Raw genomic sequence first — 13,250 nt, 5'->3', positions numbered from 1 at the left:
TAAGCTCTTAATTATTATGATTTGCAGTGCTTTTTCTTTTATCTCAATTTATGCGGCATTGCTAAAATAATGAGAGTCAATAAAATTTTTATATGTCTTTTAAATATTTTAAGTTATTAGTTATTGTGATTTGTGATAACAAATTAGTTTTGAACATGATAGTTAATTAAATAAATACATAAAATTTACTTTCAATAAGTAATTATAGTTAATTAATATAAATTAATAGAATATATTAAACATTTAAATTATTATGATGAAACAATGAAATTATTATATATTGAGGCATGGTATGTAATTAAGTGGGAGTAGGGGTTTTTTTTTTTTTTTGTCAGAATCAATAAAATTTCTATATGTCTTTTAAATATTTTAAGTTATTAATTATTGTGATTTGTGGTAACAAATTAGTTTTGAACATGATAGACAATTAAATAAATTAAAAAAATTTACTTTCAATATGTAGTTATAGTTAATTAATATAAATTAATAGAATATATTAAATATTTAAACCATTATGATGAAATAATTAAATTATTATATATTAGGGCATAGTATGCAATTAAGTGAAAATAGTTAGTTTTTTGGTAATTGCAAAAGGTGGTCGAAACCACCTCTTCTATATAATAGAAATATAATAGAAAAGAAATAAGTAGGGCTAATTGTCAGAACGGAAAGAAAACTGTAGGAGTTAAATATAAATGATTTATGCAGCAACAATATATTGGTTGTTTGTTGTTCCACAGTGGAGTTTGGAGAATGCAAGTATACTGAGATCTTCATCCTATTTTTGTGTATAGAAAAGTTATTTTCGCTAAATTTTTGGCTCAAAATAATATAACCTAAATAGAACTGAAAGAAAAACAATGATAATAAAATAGTTAAAAAAATAATTATTAAAGCAAATATAAATTAATTAAATGGGATAAAAGGAGGACAATCGATTAATGGGTATCACTGTAGTTGGTAGAAGTGTGGGTCAATTTATGTCAACCACAACTTTCATTAGGCAAAAGTCACATTATTTGAAATTAGCCACTTTGACCTAAGATGGTACTTACTTTGATGCTTCGACTATCAAACCTAAGGAATCCCTCTTTCCACATGAGGTTTACCGTTTAAGGAATAATGTAATACCCCAAATTTTCAAGTTCTAGAACTCTTAAAAAATAGGTCACAAAGTTAGCTTTTCAATGTTTTAAGTCTCGCCTTAATCCGATGTCGTGGAAAAAAGTTGTGGGAAGTTTTCCTATGGACCTGTAATACTGCCATGACTACGACTCAAAAATCGAGTTGTAACCACTCGTGACGAGTCGTCACGAGTGAATCGTAGTCACAAAAGTGTGTTACCCAAGACCCACTCTAGTAGTTACGAGTCCAGCATGCGACTCATAGTTTGACATTACAAGTCATGTAGTGGACTCGTAGCCTGACCTGTGCGTGACCCAGGAGCCTAGCCTCAGACTACGACTCTACCTAACGACTCGAAGCCAGTCCTAACGAGTCGTAAGATGGTGAGTCGTAGTCAAGAAAGTGAAGGCTCCAGCTTCAGAATTCCAGCCTACAACCTAGACTATGACTCATAACCAATCGTAACGATTGAAAATCAAGATTCTTATACGTTTTTCAGGAGCTTATAAGTTTTCCCCTGCTCCTTCTAAAGCCTAACCAACATCGTTTAGGCTTCCCAAAGAGGAGTATAAAAGACCCAAAACCCCCCAAAATTTCATCATTTATCATAATTTAACTTGGAGAAATCAAAAAGAGCGGTTTCCTTCCCCCTCAAAAGCAAATTGGGGTTTCTCAAAGAACAAGACCAATCTCAAGGATTTCATCCAAGCTTCTACACTCAGGTATATGAGATATTCATCAATGGGTTCCTTCCGCACATTGAGTCCCAAGAACTCCCTACTTTTACAAGTATAAACTTTTTTCCCCAAATTAATGAAATTTCATGTAGATTATGAATTTTATAAATTTCTTCTCAGCTGCTTTGATTTTAAACCATGAAAATATATTCCCTCGTGATAATGGTGTTTTCATATGTTTGATAATGTAAATGTCCACTTCATGATTAGTTATTGAAATATGAGGCGTTATTCATGATTTTTCCTCTATTATGGATTGTTTAATTTTGCATTAGATAGTGTTGGTGGGTTATGAAAACCTGATACCTAGAAAAATCATGCATGTTACGGTTTTCAAGGTATAAGTCATTCAGAGTATGCTTGTATCGTTAAATTCAGGATATTTTCATAATAAGCAGTTATCAGTACCAAATCGCGTTAAATGAATATTCATATCAGTGTCATTCAGTTGGGAGTAATACTTAGCACCAAGTGAACACAAGGATGGCAGCTCCCCCGTCAGTAATGCATGAATCGTTAGTAACAGTTCCTAAGTTTCAGACCTACAGCGCCACCGTAGATTTTGAGAGGTCCCACGTCAGTAGAGGCATGACACCCTCGTCCTTTGGGACATCAGATTAGTGGATCCTCGCCAGCCAGTGTTGGAACCCCTGAAAAGGTACCAACACCCATCTAATTGGGTTATTAGTTGAACCCTGATTTTGTTCAGATTGAGGTATGTCGGTTGTAGTTAGCTCCCACAGTCTCAATTTACTATTCATATTATTCAAGATCAAGTTTGTATGACCAGGTGCAATTTATCATTATTCAATTATTCAGTTTTACAGATTACCTCAGTACATGTTTATGCTTGGTCTTGCATTCGTTTTACATGTTCATGCATTCATGTTTAGTATCCATACGTATATCAGCTAGTACCCATCTCACATACTAGTACATTTTAAATATTGACAGCATACTCTCTTTTGCGCTATGTTGCCTTATGACATAGGTTCGGATGCTCAGTTTTTTATCATACTTAGACAGTTCGTGTGCCCCTCAGCAGTAGTTATGGTGAGTCCTCATCCTTTCGGGATAAGTTATCCATAGTTACTTTCAGTATTTCTTTTATTACTATCAGTTAGTTGGGTTTGTCCTATCAAATCCTTATGATTAGAGGTTTTCAGACAATCAGACAGTTTGTTATGCTTTTCAGTGATGTATTTCGGACTCCTTTATTATTGACTTCACTATTTAAACATATATTAAATGACTTTCATACAGTATTTTGTTAATTTTTTCAATATTCACAGTTTGTGCCAGTTCATGGGTCAGCTTGAGGTCACTTGTGGCCTTAAGCACCGTGTTACAACTAGGGATTAGTCTTGGATCGTGACAGATAAAGTCTTTTGAAAACCTTTTAAAATGGGAAAGTCAAGTCAAAAAAGAACAAGCAACTCTCGTAGGATTGGACTCTCGCTAAAATTGAAACCGTTATGTGTAGGTTGGCTTTCGACTCAATCTAATAGCCTACCTATCTGGTGCCAATAAAAGAGTGTTCTTAAATAGGCTTATCATCTGATACAGAATCGATGCAAGAGGGAGAAGTGGTGTTGGTATCTTTTTGAGCTAAAGCTTTAGCACAAGCAAGGTGAAGTATATACTTTATTTGATGTGATTTTTTCAGAGATCGCCGTGAATTCTTTGCCAAATTAAGTGGAGTGAAGAAAATTATAATTATTTTCATCTTGAATCAGCAAACTCATAAAGTACTATTACTTGTGACGTACCATATTGATTCATTTCATCGATGAAAATGAGTCAAGTTACCTAACGTGATACACTATATACATCAGCAGAGATTACTAATATGGATTTGAACTTTAGCACCTCCTCTTGCTTGTTATTGTTAGGGATAGAAGAGCAGAGCAGAACGACTTCTTAGTATGTTGTGTCTAGTAGTACCTGAAGCATTGACATTGAAAGAAGTCCATCAAACATTTTAAAAAGAAAAGAACATATGGTAATATTTTTCTCTAGGGTGATAATTTTCCACTAACATTTTTTCAAAAAATAATCATTTGGGTTGAGAATTTTTTTTGGAATTGGTCTAGTGTACGTGTGTTGCACGCACACATCAATAAAAGTAGAAGAAAAAAAGGATAATAATAAAAACAACGAATAGTAATTGATCATAAACTACAATCAAACAATACGATAATCGAGATATCAATCTTTACACAAAAAAATCCTCACAATCGACCAACATTCATCTACCACCTGTAAACTATAATAAAATAATATGATAATAAAGATATCAAAACAATATGATTAAACCTAAGATTTATATAAAAAATCCTCGAAATTGGTGGACATCATTCACCACCTGAAAACAACTACAAAACAATACAATAACAGAGATATAAAAAAAAATACAATAAAATCTAAACTTTACCCAAAAAAAAATCCTCAAAGACGACTGACATTCATCTACCACATGTAAACTACAACAAAATAATACGATAACAGAAATTTCAAAACTATACAATTAAATCAAACCTTTTCTAAGCAAAAAAAATTCTCAAAGCCGACCGACATTCATATACCATCAAACTATTTCCAAACAAAAAAATCTTCAAAGCCGACCGACATTCATCTACCACCTGTAAACTACAACAAAAGAATGCGATAATAGATATCAAAACAATACAATTGAAACTAACCTTTATACAAAACTTTCCTCAAAGTCGACCAACATTCATCTATCATATGTAAACTACAACAAAATGATAGAACAGTAGAGACATCAAAATAATATAACTAAACCTAATCTTTACACAAAAATTTCCTCAAAGTCAACTAACATTCATCTACCCCCGTAAACTACAATAACAATATGATAATAGAGATATCGAAAAATAAAATTAAATCTAACTTTATGCAAAAAAATTCCTCAAAGTCGACCGACATTCATCTACCATCAATAAACTACCACAAAACAAAACGATAATAAAGATATCAAACAATACATTAAACCTAACTTTTACACAAAAATTTCCTCAAAGTTAACCGGCATTCATCTATCACTAGTAACCTACAAGAAAACTATATGATAATAGAGCTATTAAAATAATACAATTAAACCGAACTTTTACATAAAAAATTCCTCAAAATCCGACCAAATATCATTTATCTATCACCTATATTAAGTAGAAAAAACAATCAATAGTAACAAAACAAAAAATACAACAAAATAATATAGTTTTCAAAATTTTAGAACAATAAAATTAAATTTTACCTTTACATAAAAAACTTCGCCAAATATGACCAAACATTTATTTACATATACTATAGACTTGAAATTAAAAACTTGCAGCATATGATTATATACCGTTAGTTTCCAAAAACTATTAAATTCATATTTGCAATTAGTGCTCAAAGTTGCTATATATATATATATACGAACTTAATTATACAAATTTCCAAAGACTATTGACCAAAATTTTTTCCTCAAAGAAAAGAGTAACGTAAATTTGTAAGATTTTTATATAAGTTTCCTACTTATTCTCCTATTAAAGCCTTCTTTTTCCTTGTTTTAATCTACAAAAAAATTAATTCTTTTTTACCTTGTTTTAAACATACGATATACTTTGTGCCTCTTAACTAAACCTACTTGTTCTTTCCTCTTTTTTTTTCCTTTTCTATTAAACTAGTATTAGTATCCGCACGATGTGCGGATAATATTTAAGTAAAAGTAATCATTAAACAAAAAAAGATTAAAAAAATAATTTAGATTTACAAATTTATCAAATAGTAAAGCATAAAAAAATATTTCATTGACCAATAGATAAGCCAACATAAACTAATGAAATGTAAGTCAAAATCTCCGGTCAATTATAGTTTCTTGAATAGTTCATAACAAATAATCATAATAAATTACTTCAAAATGAAAAAAAGTAGATAAAATCAATTTGAATTTGTTAAAAATATTTACCTATATACGAATATTGAAAGGAGACCAAGTATAAAGAAAAAATATTATCGTTCTAGTTATACCATTAATAATATTCACATTTAAGTCAAAATAGGATCATAAAATACTAAATATAAAAAAGAGATAAAATTTATCTCTAAAAATTTTAAATTTTAAACGAATAAATCATAATAATCTCAAGCAAGATCTTGAAATTTTTATTTTCCATTCGCGTCAAAAAAATTGATATTTTTTAAAATTTTATTAATAGATTCATTATTTAGTGAGACTATATTAAGAAAATTTGGATAAAGAAATCACTAAGGTAACAAACTTATTTTTCTCAAGAAAGAAAAACACTATGGATAATTAAAATCATTTTTAACAAATAATTTTCTTGTTTCAAACCTATATTGTTTGAATATATAGTGACCTTCTCATAGGTTTCTTCTTCTTGAAATATCATTATTAATTAGTGACAACACTCCTTCAATATGCGAATCTTTTACTATACCAAAATATGATGTTGAATAATGATTAATAAAATAAAAAAATTAACCATTTTTATATCATAATTATGCAAGACCTCAAAATAATATATAATCAAGAAATTATATTATTTATATTATAATTTATATTTGCACAACAAACTTAATTTTCTCGAGAAAGAAGAATCACTACGAATAATTTAAATCATTTTCAACAAATGATTTTCTTGTTTCAAACCTATGTTACATTGTGATTACATTGTTCAACCTTCTTATATGTATATTCTTCTGCTGAACTCTCATTCTGAAATATTGATAACATTTCATCAATATGTGTGATTCTTATTATGTCGAAACCTTTATATTTAAAGCCTGAAATTTATGAAGAAAATTTTGAATTAATATTTAGCAAACTATCAACAATTCTTATTTCTACATATTCATAATGAAAAACTTGAAAAATACCAATAAAGCTAATGATCAATAACAATAACAAAGAGAGAAGAAAAGTGTGACAATATTTTTGTGTTATTGAATTAGCATATATAGCCATATAAGGTCAAATTTTTCATATAATAAAAATAGAATGTAAATTATAAATTAACTTTTTCAAATTAGTACACAAATTAACTAAAATTATAAAACTTAAGATATTTATTTTTTCAAAATTTAACTTTTCCATATAAACATCACTGAATTGATATAAACAATATTTTCAAACGTGATAAATGAATTAAATAATCCAAAAATATTGTTGCATTATATTTTTTTGTCTCTATTTTTGTTAATACATAAAAGATACTAAAACCATACAATTACTCCATTTAAATGTGGAGATCTTGTTGAAGACTAATACCCCACTAAAATAGATCAATGCATATTGATTTAAAATTTTAATAAAATAATCTCCTTTCTTTTATAGTCCAAACTTACCATTTAAAAATTATTTAATTTGAATTAATAAGTTTATAGTAGATTGCACAAAATAAGTTAATTAATTATATGTATTTCCATTAAATAAATAATGTACGACATAATTGTAATACGACTACACAATCAACTAGTTAATTTCAATTAATAAGAATCAATTTTATAATCATAATATATAAACTCAAGTTCCTTAAATTTAATGTTATAAATTTCAAAATATATTTATGGCTAAAGTAGTAGTCAATGTTTGTTGTTTTTTTTAATCAATATATGTATATCAATTACGTAACTTTGTATATATTTTCTGTTAAAATAATTTTCAATGTTAACTGATTTTTACATCAATTTAATCAAATTAATTTGATGAAAATAAAATTATTATTAATATTATAAATATCTACTTTCCATAAATCTGTCCTAATTTTATATCTTGATTCTATTTAATTAATGTACAATTACATAAATGACTCAAAAATGGGAACAATTGATATTAGTTACCTTCATGATTTTGGAAATTCAATCCCATAAATTTCTCATATTTTTATAGTTTGATTATATTAATTTAATATTAGTTACCTTTATAATTTGGGGAAGAATTTTAAAAAGGTAACAATTAATTTTTTTCTCAATTACTGATTTATTTCTCAAAAAATTCTTATAAAATTATAATTTGACTATAGTCAATTGATTATTTAATTATCTTTATAATTTTCTAATCACTCAAATAAGATAACAATTGTTTTCTTTCCTAATTATGGATTTTCTTATATTCATTCATTTATTGTTTTACAAAAATAGGTCAAACTTATTTGCGATTAAATTTGAAATATTTTTTAAAAAAATGTCAATTAAACTTTTTTCATATAAGTTGTTTGATTGCTAATTGATTATTAATTCACAAATTTTTCTTGTAATACTTTCTTAATTTACTCAGTTGTAATGAAATCATAATTTTCTTAATATAATATATTATTTGTATTGTTTGCATATTTTGAGGGATGACATCTATATTTTTTGGGGGGGGTTTTCATTCGGTGTTTGGTGCCCTCATTGGAGCCCTAACTAATCCGGATCCCGCGTTGCAGGGCCCATTAAGGTGGCAGCGCTCCCAACAGAGTTTTCTTCATACCCAGGGTCAAACCCTCGACCTTTAGTAAGGGTGGAGCAGCCTCATCTACTGCACTACAACCCATATTGGTGACATCTATATTATCATATTCTCCATTTGATAATATTTGTTTCAAAATTGGCAATTAACTATTTTCTATTATACAAAAATGTAATTAGTGAAATTCATACAAAGATTATTTAATTAGTTGGATTAGTCTCAATATAGTAGTAATATCTAATTTTAACTATCTTTCAATTAAATTCGTATTTTTGTTTTATTTGAATTCAAAATTTTACATCCTTCCATTAATATGAAAAGTTTCTCATCTCAATTAAAATATTTCTTTTCCAATTATGTCTCTTGATTGTAATTTATTACCCTGTCATATTTAGTTACTCAATATGTCTTTTCATATATGTCAAGTAATTGCACAACTAATATTACATACTTTTTTAAAACATACGAAGGCTATGAAATAAACAAATAATCAACAAAACATAAATCAATTAACTACTAATCTTAATATCAAATAATTGAACAATCATTTATTTTCACCACAATATGAAATGTGAGATAATATTAAATAAATAAATAATCAATAAAAACATAGAATAATATGACATAATTAACTACTAATCTTAATATAAAATAATTGAACAATCGTAATGATTTTCATCCGACAGAAATAATTTTTTTTAACCACAACATGAAATAATATTAAATGAAATAGTATGAAATCATAATAGCTTCCACCCAATAGAAATAAATATTAGTTTTTTTCTTACCAAAATATGAAATAAAAAATAATATTAAATATTTAAATAATCAATAAAATAGCTTTTTGTTATAAAATGATAGTTTTTATTGTAAGAATTCAACAGGATAGTTCTCAAAATGCCACTTGGCTTAAATTTAGGCTAGACTATACAACTTTATAATGTATATAGATGTGTATATAAATATTTCACCAACACACACACACACACATACACACGTATTCACAACCTCATTTGAAATCAAATAGGAAAATTCACCTTTTCTCAAAATTACACGCAATAATTTGCAATTCTGTTAGATTTTTGTATCTTTAATTTCTTCCAAAAACTATATAGAAAAACAAAGTAGTATCATTTAAGTTTAATGAATAATCATACCAATAATAAAGATTTCAAAAATTTAAACAAAATCGAAGTAATGAAAAATACAGGAAAGAGAATACAACTAATAATTGGAAGATAAAAAAAATAGCAAGACTAAATAAGAAAATAAAATCAGTTGGGTTCATAATCTAATAATCATCAACTACTCAAAAATAAATTAAAAAACAAAAGAAATATCCTCAAGCAATTAAGTATCAACTTTTTTTTTTTGACAAATTGCAGAAGAAACTATATTACAATAATTAAATCATTATAGAATATGATAGCGAGTATGTGAGTGATTAGTATTTAGAGAAAAATAATCAAAAAATTCAAAACTAATTCTCTATTGAACCGTATGTGTACACAACAATGGTCTTTTCTTTCTTCTGTGGAAATACACTAAAAGTTAAATAAAACCTCCTCCTTAGTCGAGTGAGTTCTTGTTTCTATGCTTTCTTCTTTAGATAATCTCATAGATTGATATTGTTGAGTTAGAATTCACATATATATAGTATTTTACATAGAGATTTTTATATAAAAATGACTCTTAATTACAATATTATTTTACCATAGATGTTGTTTGACTGTTAATCAATTAATAACTTTCACATAGTTAATGTGATAATTAAAATATGAAACAACTTTTCCATATTAATATTTACTTAAAAATCTAAACAAAGTAAAAATAAATAAATTGATCAAATAATTTGGTCATGCAAAAGGCTGTGATTTAAATGAATAAGTTTGTTTACTTGTGAAAAAGAGTCCCTACATGGAAGAGAATTAATTGAGATTATAATCTGTAATTAATTTACCACTTTGAGCAATAAATTAGTAATAAATTGTTTAGGTAGAATTAGCAAAAATATTTCTAGCTAAAAAAGGAAATAATCAATATTGATTGAAATTTACTATAAATCGTTTGCTTTTATATTTTTTTTTAAAATTCATTAATATGGCAAAAAAGAGATTTTATGTCATGTAAATTATTTTTTTATGGTAATATTATACACAATATAGTAAATGTTTTATATAACAACCTATCATGTTGTAAAAAGTCTATCTGTAAAGGGAAATTAATACGAATTAATAATTTTATTTACAATTTATAATTCTTAACCTACAACTCAAACATAAATCATTTAAATGTAAATATTATGCTTTAATTCTGATTAATATAGAATTGCTGAAAAGTAAATACTTAAAGTTTTCTATTTTTGTGCACTACATCTCCTGTAATTTTTTATATTTAATTGATTACATAATTATCTCTCTTTCCGTAATTGTAGTTTTCATTCAGTATTAGTCAAACTTAGTTGCTTTATATATATGAAAATTTTGAATAAATCTATAATATTAATGTTCCTTAACTCTTAATATTTTTCATCCAATATAAATAAAACTTAGTTATTTCTTATCATAATATAAAATAAATATGAAATAATTACTTATTTATAAAATAATTTTTTATTGTTAAAATGTCAAGTGGCTAATTCTCAAGATGTCACTTGGCTTAATTATAGGCTAAACTATTCTTCTTTATTTTGTATATATATATATCTATCTATCTATCTATCTATCTATCTATCTATCTCTCTCTCTCTCTCTCTCTCTCTATATATATATATATATATGAAATAATTAACTACCATTCTTAATATGAAATAATTAAACAATCATAATAGTTTTCATCTAATAGAAATGCATGTTAATAGATTTTTACCACATTATGAAATAACATTAAACGAAATAATATTAAATCATAATAGTTTTTCTCTAATAGAAAGGAATCTTAATTATTTTTTACCACAATATGAAATAATATTTAATATTTAAATAATCAACAAAATAGCTTTTTGTTATGAAATGATATTTTTTTGTTATAAGAATTCAAATAGTTGGTTCTCAAGATGACACTTGTCTTAACTAATTAATAATAATTATGTAAATATGCATTTTCTTTTATATGATTTTTTTCCAAAATTAGTTACAATCAACTATGATCAGAATATATGATGAAAATATATTACTTTTCCATATAAAATTATTGCCTCATGATTAGTTGTATTACAATTTAGTAGCACTTACCATAGCCGTATATGGTAATGATTGGTAGTGTAACGGTTTGATTTAATATATATACGATTTACTTACCATAGTCATTTACTTTTCATCCATGGGAGTAAGGAAATATACAATTCACTTACCATATCCATTTACTATTTGTATGATCTTCTTAAATCACTTGATTGATTGAAATATATATTTGAAAATTGGAATACAAATTGTGGAATTAGGAGTATCGTTTGATTGCAATATGTAATTGGAAATTGGAATACAGATTGTGGAATTACTCCTATTAAGTCAAACTTAATTATTTTTTATCATAATGTGAAATATATAAATAATTATAATAGTGTTCATTAATAGGAGTCAATTCTAATTATTTTTATCACATTATGAAATAATAGATAAAAATAAACAAAAGTATTAATCAAACATTTTGCTTTATTATATATAGAGAATTGAAATATATAAATAATTATAATAGTGTTCATTCATAGTAGTCAATTATAATTATTTTTATCACAATATGAAAATATAAAATAATAGAATACAAATAAATAATAGTGTTCATTCAATAGTTTTTACCACAATATAACAATACATATGAAAATTTAAAAATCTATCTATAAAATAAATAACTAATCAGTAAAATAAATTTTGTTGCCAAGAAAATAGATTTTTGTTGCCAAAATACCAAGTGGCTAGTTCTCAATATGCCACTTGGCATAATTTTATACAAACTTATTTGCTTTATTATATATATAGATATATAGATATGAAAATAGATATGGAAATTTAAAAATCTATATATAAAATAAATATTTAATCGGTATAATAATTTTTTTTGCCAAGAAAATAGATTTTTGTTGCCAAAGAACCAAGTGGCTAGTTCTCAATATGTTACTTGGCATAATTTTATGCAAACTTCTTTGCTTTATTATATATATAGATTTTTACCACAATGTGAAATATATAAATAATTATAATAGTGTTCATTAATAGGAGTCAATTCTAATTATTTTTTATTACATTATGAAATAATAGATAAAAATAAATAAAAGTATTAATCAAATATTTTGCTTTATTATATATATAGAGTTGAAATATATAAATAATTATAATAGTGTTCATTCATAGTAGTCAATTATAATTTTTATCACAATATGAAAATATGAAATAATAGAATAAAAATAAATGGAAGTGTTCATTCAATACTTTTTACCACAATATGAAAATAGATATGAAAATTTAAAAATCTATATATAAAATAAATAATTAATCAATAAAATAAATATGAAATAATAGATAAAAATAACCAAAAGTATTCATCAAACATTTTGCTTTATTATATATATAGAGTTGAAATATATAAATAATTATACTAGTGGTCATTCATAGTAGTCAATTATAATTAATTTTATCACAATATGAAAATATGAAATAATAGAATAAAAATAAATATTCAATATTTTTTACCACAATATGAAGATAGATATGAAAAATTAAAAATCTATATATAAAATAAATAAATAATCAGTAAAATATTTTTTGTTGCCAAGAAAATTGATTTTTGTTGCCAAAATACCAAGTGGCTAGTTCTCAATATGCCACTTGGCATAATTTTTTGCAAACTTCATTGCTTTATTATATATATAGATATATAGATATGAAAATAGATATGAAAATTTTAAAAAC

Source organism: Capsicum annuum, chromosome 7, assembly GCF_002878395.1.
Source record: "Capsicum annuum cultivar UCD-10X-F1 chromosome 7, UCD10Xv1.1, whole genome shotgun sequence".
Taxonomy (NCBI): Eukaryota; Viridiplantae; Streptophyta; class Magnoliopsida; order Solanales; family Solanaceae; genus Capsicum; species Capsicum annuum.
The sequence above is the reverse complement of the archived record's forward strand: the minus strand, read 5'-3'. Positions refer to the sequence as shown.